This window comes from Rutidosis leptorrhynchoides, chromosome 1, assembly GCF_046630445.1.
Source record: "Rutidosis leptorrhynchoides isolate AG116_Rl617_1_P2 chromosome 1, CSIRO_AGI_Rlap_v1, whole genome shotgun sequence".
NCBI lineage: Eukaryota > Viridiplantae > Streptophyta > Magnoliopsida > Asterales > Asteraceae > Rutidosis > Rutidosis leptorrhynchoides.
Window position 1 is genome coordinate 317,990,989 of NC_092333.1, and position 13,145 is coordinate 318,004,133.

Consider the following 13,145-nt stretch of genomic DNA (forward strand, 5'->3'; position numbering starts at 1 on the left):
TCCATTCAAATTTCTTCCCTTTATGCGTTAATGCAGTCAAGGGTTTTGCTATTCTGGAAAAGTCTTGGATGAACCTTCTGTAGTAACCAGCTAGTCCTAAAAACTGGCGTATGTGTTTCGGAGTTTTCGGGGTTTCCCACTTTTCAACAGTTTCTATCTTTGCCGGATCCACCTTAATACCTTCTTTGTTCACTATGTGACCGAGGAATTGAACTTCTTCCAACCAAAATGCACACTTTGAAAACTTAGCGTACAATTCTTCCTTCCTCAATACTTCTAACACCTTTCTCAAATGTTCACCGTGTTCTTGGTCATTCTTTGAGTAAATAAGTATGTCATCAATGAAAACAATGACAAACTTGTCAAGGTATGGTCCACACACTCGGTTCATAAGGTCCATGAACACAGCTGGTGCATTAGTTAAACCAAACGGCATGACCATAAACTCGTAATGACCGTAACGTGTTCTGAAAGCAGTCTTTGGAATATCATCTTCTTTCACCCGCATTTGATGATACCCGGAACGTAAGTCAATCTTTGAATAAACAGACGAGCCTTGTAGTTGATCAAATAAGTCATCGATTCTCGGTAGTGGGTAGCGGTTCTTGATGGTAAGTTTGTTCAACTCTCGGTAGTCGATACACAACCTGAATGTACCATCTTTCTTCTTGACAAACAAAACAGGAGCTCCCCACGGTGATGTGCTTGGTCGAATGAAACCACGCTCTAAAAGTTCTTGTAATTGGCTTTGCAGTTCTTTCATCTCGCTGGGTGCGAGTCTGTAAGGAGCACGAGCTATTGGTGCAGCTCCTGGTACAAGATCTATTTGAAATTCAACGGATCGATGTGGGGGTAATCCCGGTAATTCTTTCGGAAATACATCGGGAAATTCTTTTGCAATGGGAACATCATTGATGCTCTTTTCTTCAGTTTGTACTTTCTCGACGTGTGCTAGAACAGCATAGCAACCTTTTCTTATTAGTTTTTGTGCCTTCAAATTACTAATAAGATGTAGCTTCGTGTTGCCCTTTTCTCCGTACACCATTAAGGGTTTTCCTTTTTCTCGTATAATGCGAATTGCATTTTTGTAACAAACGATCTCCGCTTTCACTTCTTTCAACCAGTCCATACCGATTATCACATCAAAACTCCCTAACTCTACTGGTATCAAATCAATCTTAAATGTTTCGCTAACCAGTTTAATTTCTCGATTCCGACATATATTATCTGCTGAAATTAATTTACCATTTGCTAATTCGAGTAAAAATTTACTATCCAAAGGCGTCAATGGACAACTTAATTTAGCACAAAAATCTCTACTCATATAGCTTCTATCCGCACCCGAATCAAATAAAACGTAAGCAGATTTATTGTCAATAAGAAACGTACCCGTAACAAGCTCCGGGTCTTCCTGTGCCTCTGCCGCATTAATATTGAAAACTCTTCCACGGCCTTGTCCATTCGTGTTCTCCTGGTTCGGGCATTTTCTAATAATGTGGCCTGGTTTTCCACATTTAAAACAAACTACATTGGCATAACTTGCTCCGACACTACTTGCTCCGCCATTACTCGTTCCGACACCATTTGTTCCTTTCGTTCTATTAACCCCTGGTCCGTAGACCTCACACTTCGCCGCGCTATGACCATTTCTTTTACACTTGTTGCAAAATTTGGTGCAGAACCCCGAGTGATTCTTTTCACACCTTTGGCATAGTTGCTTCTGATTGTTGTTGTTGTTGCGGTTATTATTGTTGTTGGGATGATTGTTGTAGTTGCTGTTGTTGTTGTTGTTGTTGTTGTTTGGCCGTTTGTTGTAGTTGCGATTGATGTTGCGATTGTTGGGATAATTGTTGCGATTATTGTTGTAATTGCTGTTGTTGTTGTATTGGTGATTCTTATCACCGTTTTCCTCCCACTTTCTTTTGACTTGCTTCACATTGGCCTCTTCAGCAGTCTGTTCTTTAATTCTTTCTTCAATTTGGTTCACGAGTTTGTGAGCCATTCTACATGCCTGTTGTATGGAGGCGGGCTCGTGTGAACTTATATCTTCTTGGATTCTTTCCGGTAATCCTTTCACAAACGCGTCGATCTTCTCTTCCTCATCTTCGAATGCTCCCGGACACAATAGGCACAATTCTGTGAATCGTCTTTCGTACGTGGTAATATCAAATCCTTGGGTTCGTAACCCTCTAAGTTCTGTCTTGAGCTTATTGACCTCGGTTCTGGGACGGTACTTCTCGTTCATCAAGTGCTTGAATGCTGACCACGGTAGTGCGTACGCATCATCTTGTCCCACTTGCTCTAGATAGGTATTCCACCATGTTAACGCAGAACCTGTGAAGGTATGCGTAGCGTACTTTACTTTGTCCTCTTCAGTACACTTACTTATGGCAAACACCGATTCGACCTTCTCGGTCCACCGTTTCAATCCGATCGGTCCTTCGGTTCCATCAAATTCCAAAGGTTTGCAGGCAGTGAATTCTTTGTAGGTGCATCCTACACGATTTCCTGTACTGCTAGATCCAAGGTTATTGTTGGTATGTAGCGCAGCCTGTACTGCGGCTATGTTTGAAGCTAGAAAAGTACGGAATTCCTCTTCATTCATATTCACGGTGTGTCGAGTAGTCGGTGCCATTTCCTTCAAAATAGTTAAATGGAACAAGTTAATCATACAGAATATTAAGAGTAGTTAATAGTATTTCGTAGCATAATATGAACTCATTTATAAAAGCTTTTTCTTCATATTAGCGTTTTATAAGTTTAAATTCGGGTAGTACCTACCCGTTAAGTTCATACTTAGTAGCTAATATACAATTCAACTACTACAATTCTATATGAAAAACTGATTATAATAATATTTCGCGTTCAAACTTTTATACAATATTTTACAAACTTACAATACCGCTTATTTTACATAAAGTATGAAATATAGCACACAATAACTTTGATACAAGATAGTTGTGAAGATAATTCTAGCTAGTACACAAGTCGTTCAGCAAAGGCAATAAAGACACGTAATTCATACGTCCAGAAACAAGTCATGCATTCTGGTTTTACTAGGACTACTTCCCATCCTTGGTCTTGTGCAACATAACCGTTATGGCCGTTGATAAGACAGCGTGTTGTAACGTCGTCAAAGGGACGAGGGTTACGTAATGTCCAACAGTCCCGTAACAATCTAAAAACCTCATTTCTTACCCCAATTACCGACTCCGTCACTTGTGGGAATGTTTTGTTTAATAGTTGTAGCCCGATGTTCTTGTTCTCACTTTGGTGAGAAGCGAACATTACTAATCCGTAAGCATAACATGCTTCTTTATGTTGCATGTTAGCCGCTTTTTCTAAATCACGAAGTCCAATATTCGGATATATTGAGTCAAAATAATTTCTTAACCCATTGCGTAAAATAGCATTTGGGTTCCCCGCAATATATGCGTCAAAGTAAACACATCGTAACTTATGGGTTTCCCAATGTGATATCCCCCATCTTTCAAACGAAAGTCTCTTATAAACCAAGACATTCTTGGAACGTTCTTCGAATGTCTTACAAACTGATCTCGCCTTAAATAGTTGTGCCGAAGAATTCTGGCCGACTCTAGACAAGATTTCATCAATCATGTCTCCGGGTAGGTCTCTTAAAATATTGGGTTGTCTATCCATTTTGTGTTTTTAAACTGTAAAATAGACAAGAGTTAGATTCATAAAAAAAATACTTATTAATACAAGCAATTTTTACATATATCATAAAGCATAAGAACACTATATTCCATATATTACACCACACGAATACAACTATCTTATTCCGACTCGCTCGTTTCTTCTTCTTCGGTTTTGGTTCGTTTTGCCAAGTTTCTAGGGATATATGATGTTCCCCTAATACGAGCCGTCGTTGTCCACATTGGTTTAGAAAAACCTGGTGGTTTAGAGGTTCCCGGGTCATTGTTACAACTTAAGGACTTCGGGGGCTGACGATACATATAAAGTTCATCGGGGTTGGAATTAGATTTCTCTATTTTTATGCCCTTTCCCTTATTATTTTCTTTTGCCTTTTTAAATTCAGTTGGGGTAATTTCTATAACATCATTGGAATTCTCGTCGGAATCCGATTCATCGGAGAATTGGTAATCCTCCCAATATTTTGCTTCCTTGGCGGAAACACCATTGACCATAATTAACTTTGGTCGGTTGGTTGAGGATTTTCTTTTACTTAACCGTTTTATTATTTCCCCCACCGGTTCTATTTCTTCATCCGGTTCCGATTCTTCTTCCGGTTCCGATTCTTCTTCCGGTTCCGACTCTTCTTCCGGTTCCTCTTCGGGAACTTGTGAATCAGTCCACAAATCATTCCAATTTACATTTGACTCTTCATTATTATTAGGTGAGTCAATGGGACTTGTTCTAGAGGTAGACATCTATCACATAATATCAAACACGTTAAGAGATTAATATATCACATAATATTCATATGTTAAAAATATATAGTTTCCAACAAAAATGTTAAGCAATCATTTTTAAAGAAAACACGGTCGAAGTCCAGACTCACTAATGCATCCTAACAAACTCGATAAGACACACTAATGCAAATTTTCTGGTTCTCTAAGACCAACGCTCTGATACCAACTGAAATGTCCCGTTCTTATTGATTAAAAACGTTCCATATTAATTGATTTCGTTGCGAGGTTTTGACCTCTATATGAGACGTTTTTCAAAGACTGCATTCATTTTTAAACAAACCATAACCTTTATTTCATCAATAAAGGTTTAAAAAGCTTTACGTAGATTATCAAATAATGATAATCTAAAATATCCTGTTTACACACGACCATTACATAATGGTTTACAATACAAATATGTTACAACAAAATAAGTTTCTTGAATGCAGTTTTTACACAATATCATACAAGCATGGACTCCAAATCTTGTCCTTATTTAAGTATGCGACAGCGGAAGCTCTTAATAATCACCTGAGAATAAACATGCTTAAAACGTCAACAAAAATGTTGGTGAGTTATAGGTTTAACCTATATATATCAAATCGTAACAATAGACCACAAGATTTCATATTTCAATACACATCCCATACATAGAGATAAAAATCATTCATATGGTGAACACCTGGTAACCGACAATAACAAGATGCATATATAAGAATATCCCCATCATTCCGGGACACCCTTCGGATATGATATAAATTTCGAAGTACTAAAGCATCCGGTACTTTGGATGGGGTTTGTTAGGCCCAATAGATCTATCTTTAGGATTCGCGTCAATTAGGGTGTCTGTTCCCTAATTCTTAGATTACCAGACTTAATAAAAAGGGGCATATTCGATTTCGATAATTCAACCATAGAATGTAGTTTCACGTACTTGTTTCTATTTTGTAAATCATTTATAAAACCTGCATGTATTCTCATCCCAAAAATATTAGATTTTAAAAGTGGGACTATAACTCACTTTCACAGATTTTTACTTCGTCGGGAAGTAAGACTTGGCCACTGTTGATTCACGAACCTATAACAATATATACATATATATTAAAGTATGTTCAAAATATATTTACAACACTTTTAATATATTTTGATGTTTTAAGTTTATTAAGTCAGCTGTCCTCGTTAGTAACCTATAACTAGTTGTCCACAGTTAGATGTACAGAAATAAATCGATAAATATTATCTTGAATCAATCCACGACCCAGTGTATACGTATCTCAGTATTGATCACAACTCAAACTATATATATTTTGGAATCAACCTCAACCCTGTATAGCTAACTCCAACATTCACATATAGAGTGTCTATGGTTGTTCCGAAATATATATAGATGTGTCGACATGATAGGTCGAAACATTGTATACGTGTCTATGGTATCTCAAGATTACATAATATACAATACAAGTTGATTAAGTTATGGTTGGAATAGATTTGTTACCAATTTTCACGTAGCTAAAATGAGAAAGGTTATCCAATCTTGTTTTACCCATAACTTCTTCATTTTAAATCCGTTTTGAGTGAATCAAATTGCTATGGTTTCATATTGAACTCTATTTTATTAATCTAAACAGAAAAAGTATAGGTTTATAGTCGGAAAAATAAGTTACAAGTCGTTTTTGTAAAGGTAGTCATTTCAGTCGAAAGAACGACGTCTAGATGACCATTTTAGAAAACATACTTCCACTTTGAGTTTAACCATAATTTTTGGATATAGTTTCATGTTCATAATAAAAATCATTTTCTCAGAATAACAACTTTTAAATCAAAGTTTATCATAGTTTTTAATTAACTAACCCAAAACAGCCCGCGGTGTTACTACGACGGCGTAAATCCGGTTTTACGGTGTTTTTCGTGTTTCCAGGTTTTAAATCATTAAGTTAGCATATCATATAGATATAGAACATGTGTTTAGTTGATTTTAAAAGTCAAGTTAGAAGGATTAACTTTTGTTTGCGAACAAGTTTAGAATTAACTAAACTATGTTCTAGTGATTACAAGTTTAAACCTTCGAATAAGATAGCTTTATATGTATGAATCGAATGATGTTATGAACATCATTACTACCTTAAGTTCCTTGGATGAACCTACTGGAAAAGAGAAAAATGGATCTAGCTTCAATGGATCCTTGGATGGCTCAAAGTTCTTGAAGCAAAATCATGACACGAAAACAAGTTCAAGTAAGATCATCACTTGAAATAAGATTGTTATAGTTATAGAAATTGAACCAAAGTTTGAATATGATTATTACCTTGTATTAGAATGATAACCTACTGTAAGAAACAAAGATTTCTTGAGGTTGGATGATCACCTTACAAGATTGGAAGTGAGCTAGCAAACTTGAAAGTATTCTTGATTTTATGAAACTAGAACTTTTGGAATTTATGAAGAACACTTAGAACTTGAAGATAGAACTTGAGAGAGTTCAATTAGATGAAGAAAATTGAATAATGAAAGTGTTTGTAGGTGTTTTTGGTCGTTGGTGTATGGATTAGATATAAAGGATATGTAATTTTGTTTTCATGTAAATAAGTCATGAATGATTACTCATATTTTTGTAATCTTATGAGATATTTCATGCTAGTTGCCAAATGATGGTTCCCACATGTGTTAGGTGACTCACATGGGCTGCTAAGAGCTGATCATTGGAGTGTATATACCAATAGTACATACATCTAAAAGCTGTGTATTGTACGAGTACGAATACGGGTGCATACGAGTAGAATTGTTGATAAAACTGAACGAGAATGTAATTGTAAGCATTTTTGTTAAGTAGAAGTATTTTGATAAGTGTATTGAAGTCTTTCAAAAGTGTATAAATACATATTAAAACACTACATGTATATACATTTTAACTGAGTCGTTAAGTCATCGTTAGTCGTTACATGTAAGTGTTGTTTTGAAACCTTTAGGTTAACGATCTTGTTAAATGTTGTTAACCCAATGTTTATAATATCAAAAGAGATTTTAAATTATTATATTATCATGATATTATGATGTACGAATATCTCTTAATATGATATATATACATTAAATGTCTTTACAACGATAAACGTTACATATATGTCTCGTTTCAAAATCATTAAGTTAGTAGTCTTGTTTTTACATATGTAGTTCATTGTTAATATAATTAATGATATGTTTACTTATCATAATATCATGTTAACTATATATATAACCATATATATGTCATCATATAGTTTTTTTTTTTACAAGTTTTAACGTTCGTGAATCACCGGTCAACTTGGGTGGTCAATTGTCTATATGAAACCTATTTCAATTAATCAAGTCTTAACAAGTTTGATTGCTTAACATGTTGGAAACATTTAATCATGTAAACATCAATCTCAATTAATATATATAAACATGGAAAAGTTCGGGTCACTACACAAAACCTCGCAACGAAATCAATTAATATGGAACGTTTTTAATCAATAAGAACGGGACATTTCAGTTGGTATCAGAGCGTTGGTCTTAGAGAACCAGAAAATTTGCATTAGTGTGTCTTATCGAGTTTGTTAGGATGCATTAGTGAGTCTGGACTTCGACCGTGTTTTCTTTAAAAATGATTGCTTAACATTTTTGTTGGAAACTATATATTTTTAACATATGAATATTATGTGATATATTAATCTCTTAACGTGTTTGATATTATGTGATAGATGTCTACCTCTAGAACAAGTCCCATTGACTCACCTAATAATAATGAAGAGTCAAATGTAAATTGGAATGATTTGTGGACTGATTCACAAGTTCCCGAAGAGGAACCGGAAGAAGAGTCGAAACCGGAAGAAGAATCGGAACCGGAAGAAGAATCGGAACCGGATGAAGAAATAGAACCGGTGGGGGAAATAATAAAACGGTTAAGTAAAAGAAAATCCTCAACCAACCGACCAAAGTTAATTATGGTCAATGGTGTTTCCGCCAAGGAAGCAAAATATTGGGAGGATTACCAATTCTCCGATGAATCGGATTCCAACGAGAATTCCGATGATGTTATAGAAATTACCCCAACTGAATTTAAAAAGGCAAAAGAAAATAATAAGGGAAAGGGCATAAAAATAGAGAAATCTAATTCCAACCCCGATGAACTTTATATGTATCGTCAACCCCCGAAGTCCTTAAGTTGTAACAATGACCCGGGAACCTCTAAACCACCAGGTTTTTCTAAACCAATGTGGACAACGACGGCTCGTATTAGGGGAACATCATATATCCCTAGAAACTTGGCAAAACGAACCAAAACCGAAGAAGAAGAAACGAGCGAGTCGGAATAAGATAGTTGTATTCGTGTGGTGTAATATATGTAATATAGTGTTCTTATGCTTTATGATATATGTAAAAATTGCTTGTATTAATAAGTATTTTTTTATGAATCTAACTCTTGTCTATTTTACAGTTTAAAAACACAAAATGGATAGACAACCCAATATTTTAAGAGACCTACCCGGAGACATGATTGATGAAATCTTGTCTAGAGTCGGCCAGAATTCTTCGGCACAACTATTTAAGGCGAGATCAGTTTGTAAGACATTCGAAGAACGTTCCAAGAATGTCTTGGTTTATAAGAGACTTTCGTTTGAAAGATGGGGGATATCACATTGGGAAACCCATAAGTTACGATGTGTTTACTTTGACGCATATATTGCGGGGAACCCAAATGCTATTTTACGCAACGGGTTAAGAAATTATTTTGACTCAATATATCCGAATATTGGACTTCGTGATTTAGAAAAAGCGGCTAACATGCAACATAAAGAAGCATGTTATGCTTACGGATTAGTAATGTTCGCTTCTCACCAAAGTGAGAACAAGAACATCGGGCTACAACTATTAAACAAAACGTTTCCACAAGTGACGGAGTCGGTAATTGGGGTAAGAAATGAGGTTTTTAGATTATTACGGGACTGTTGGACATTACGTAACCCTCGTCCCTTTGATGACGTTACAACACGCTGTCTTATCAACGGCCATAACGGTTATGTTGCACAAGACCAAGGATGGGAAGTAGTCTTAGTAAAACCAGAATGCATGACTTGTTTCTGGACGTATGAATTACGTGTCTTTATTGCCTTTGCTGAACGACTTGTGTACTAGCTAGAATTGTCTTCACAACTATCTTGTATCAAAGTTATTGTGTGCTATATTTCATGCTTTATGTAAAATAAGCGGTATTGTAAGTTTGTAAAATATTGTATAAAAGTTTGAACGCGAAATATTATTATAATCAGTTTTTCATATAGAATTGTAGTAGTTGAATTGTATATTAGCTACTAAGTATGAACTTAACGGGTAGGTACTACCCGAATTTAAACTTATAAAATGCTAATATGAAGAAAAAGCTTTTATAAATGAGTTCATATTATGCTACGAAATACTATTAACTACTCTTAATATTCTGTATGATTAACTTGTTCCATTTAACTATTTTGAAGGAAATGGCACCGACTACTCGACACACTGTGAATATGAATGAAGAGGAATTCCGTACTTTTCTAGCTTCAAACATAGTCGCAGTACAGGCTGCGCTACATACCAACAATAACCTTGGATCTAGCAGTACAGGAAATCGTGTAGGATGCACCTACAAAGAATTCACTGCCTGCAAACCTTTGGAATTTGATGGAACCGAAGGACCGATCGGATTGAAACGGTGGACCGAGAAGGTTGAATCGGTGTTTGCCATAAGTAAGTGTACTGAAGAGGACAAAGTGAAGTACGCTACGCATACCTTCACAGGTTCTGCGTTAACATGGTGGAATACCTATCTAGAGCAAGTGGGACAAGATGATGCGTACGCACTACCGTGGTCAGCATTCAAGCACTTGATGAACGAGAAGTACCGTCCCAGAACCGAGGTCAATAAGCTCAAGACAGAACTTAGAGGGTTACGAACCCAAGGATTTGATATTACCACGTACGAAAGACGATTCACAGAATTGTGCCTATTGTGTCCGGGAGCATTCGAAGATGAGGAAGAGAAGATCGACGCGTTTGTGAAAGGATTACCGGAAAGAATCCAAGAAGATATAAGTTCACACGAGCCCGCCTCCATACAACAGGCATGTAGAATGGCTCACAAACTAGTGAACCAGATTGAAGAAAGAATTAAAGAACAGACTGCTGAAGAGGCCAATGTGAAGCAAGTCAAAAGAAAGTGGGAGGAAAACGGTGATAAGAATCACCAATACAACAACAACAGCAATTACAACAATAATCGCAACAATTATCCCAACAATCGCAACATCAATCGCAACTACAACAAACGGCCCAACAACAACAACAACAACAACAACAACAGCAACTACAACAATCATCCCAACAACAATAATAACCGCAACAACAACAACAATCAGAAGCAGCTATGCCAAAGGTGTGAAAAGAATCACTCGGGGTTCTGCACCAAATTTTGCAACAAGTGTAAAAGAAATGGTCATAGCGCGGCGAAGTGTGAGGTCTACGGACCAGGGGTTAATAGAACGAAAGGAACAAATGGTGTCGGAACGAGTAATGGCGGAGCAAGTAGTGTCGGAGCAAGTTATGCCAATGTAGTTTGTTATAAATGTGGAAAACCAGGCCACATTATTAGAAATTGCCCGAACCAGGAGAACACGAATGGACAAGGCCGTGGAAGAGTTTTCAATATTAATGCGGTAGAGGCACAGGAAGACCCGGAGCTTGTTACGGGTACGTTTCTTATTGACAATAAATCTGCTTACATTTTATTTGATTCGGGTGCGGATAGAAGCTATATGAGTAGAGATTTTTGTGCTAAATTAAGTTGTCCATTGACGCCTTTGGATAGTAAATTTTTACTCGAATTAGCAAATGGTAAATTAATTTCAGCAGATAATATATGTCGGAATCGAGAAATTAAACTGGTTAGCGAAACATTTAAGATTGATTTGATACCAGTAGAGTTAGGGAGTTTTGATGTGATAATCGGTATGGACTGGTTGAAAGAAGTGAAAGCGGAGATCGTTTGTTACAAAAATGCAATTCGCATTATACGAGAAAAAGGAAAACCCTTAATGGTGTACGGAGAAAAGCGCAACACGAAGCTACATCTTATTAGTAATTTGAAGGCACAAAAACTAATAAGAAAAGGTTGCTATGCTGTTCTAGCACACGTCGAGAAAGTACAAACTGAAGAAAAGAGCATCAATGATGTTCCCATTGCAAAAGAATTTCCCGATGTATTTCCGAAAGAATTACCGGGATTACCCCCACAACGATCCGTTGAATTTCAAATAGATCTTGTACCAGGAGCTGCACCAATAGCTCGTGCTCCTTACAGACTCGCACCCAGCGAGATGAAAGAACTGCAAAGCCAATTACAAGAACTTTTAGAGCGTGGTTTCATTCGACCAAGCACATCACCGTGGGGAGCTCCTGTTTTGTTTGTCAAGAAGAAAGATGGTACATTCAGGTTGTGTATCGACTACCGAGAGTTGAACAAACTTACCATCAAGAACCGCTACCCACTACCGAGAATCGACGACTTATTTGATCAACTACAAGGCTCGTCTGTTTATTCAAAGATTGACTTACGTTCCGGGTATCATTAAATGCGGGTGAAAGAAGATGATATTCCAAAGACTGCTTTCAGAACACGTTACGGTCATTACGAGTTTATGGTCATGCCGTTTGGTTTAACTAATGCACCAGCTGTGTTCATGGACCTTATGAACCGAGTGTGTGGACCATACCTTGACAAGTTTGTCATTGTTTTCATTGATGACATACTTATTTACTCAAAGAATGACCAAGAACACGGTGAACATTTGAGAAAGGTGTTAGAAGTATTGAGGAAGGAAGAATTGTACGCTAAGTTTTCAAAGTGTGCATTTTGGTTAGAAGAAGTTCAATTCCTCGGTCACATAGTGAACAAAGAAGGTATTAAGGTGGATCCGGCAAAGATAGAAACTGTTGAAAAGTGGGAAACCCCGAAAACTCCGAAACACATACGCCAGTTTTTAGGACTAGCTGGTTACTACAGAAGGTTCATCCAAGACTTTTCCAGAATAGCAAAACCCTTGACTGCATTAACGCATAAAGGGAAGAAATTTGAATGGAATGATGAACAAGAGAAAGCGTTTCAGTTATTGAAGAAAAAGCTAACTACGGCACCTATATTGTCATTGCCTGAAGGGAATGATGATTTTGTGATTTATTGTGATGCATCAAAGCAAGGTCTCGGTTGTGTATTAATGCAACGAACGAAGGTGATTGCTTATGCGTCTAGACAATTGAAGATTCACGAACAAAATTATACGACGCATGATTTGGAATTAGGCGCGGTTGTTTTTGCATTAAAGACTTGGAGGCACTACTTATATGGGGTCAAAAGTATTATATATACCGACCACAAAAGTCTTCAACACATATTTAATCAGAAACAACTGAATATGAGGCAGCGTAGGTGGATTGAATTATTGAATGATTACGACTTTGAGATTCGTTACCACCCGGGGAAGGCAAATGTGGTAGCCGATGCCTTGAGCAGGAAGGACAGAGAACCCATTCGAGTAAAATCTATGAATATAATGATTCATAATAACATTACTACTCAAATAAAGGAGGCGCAACAAGGAGTTTTAAAAGAGGGAAATTTAAAGGATGAAATACCCAAAGGATCGGAGAAGCATCTTAATATTC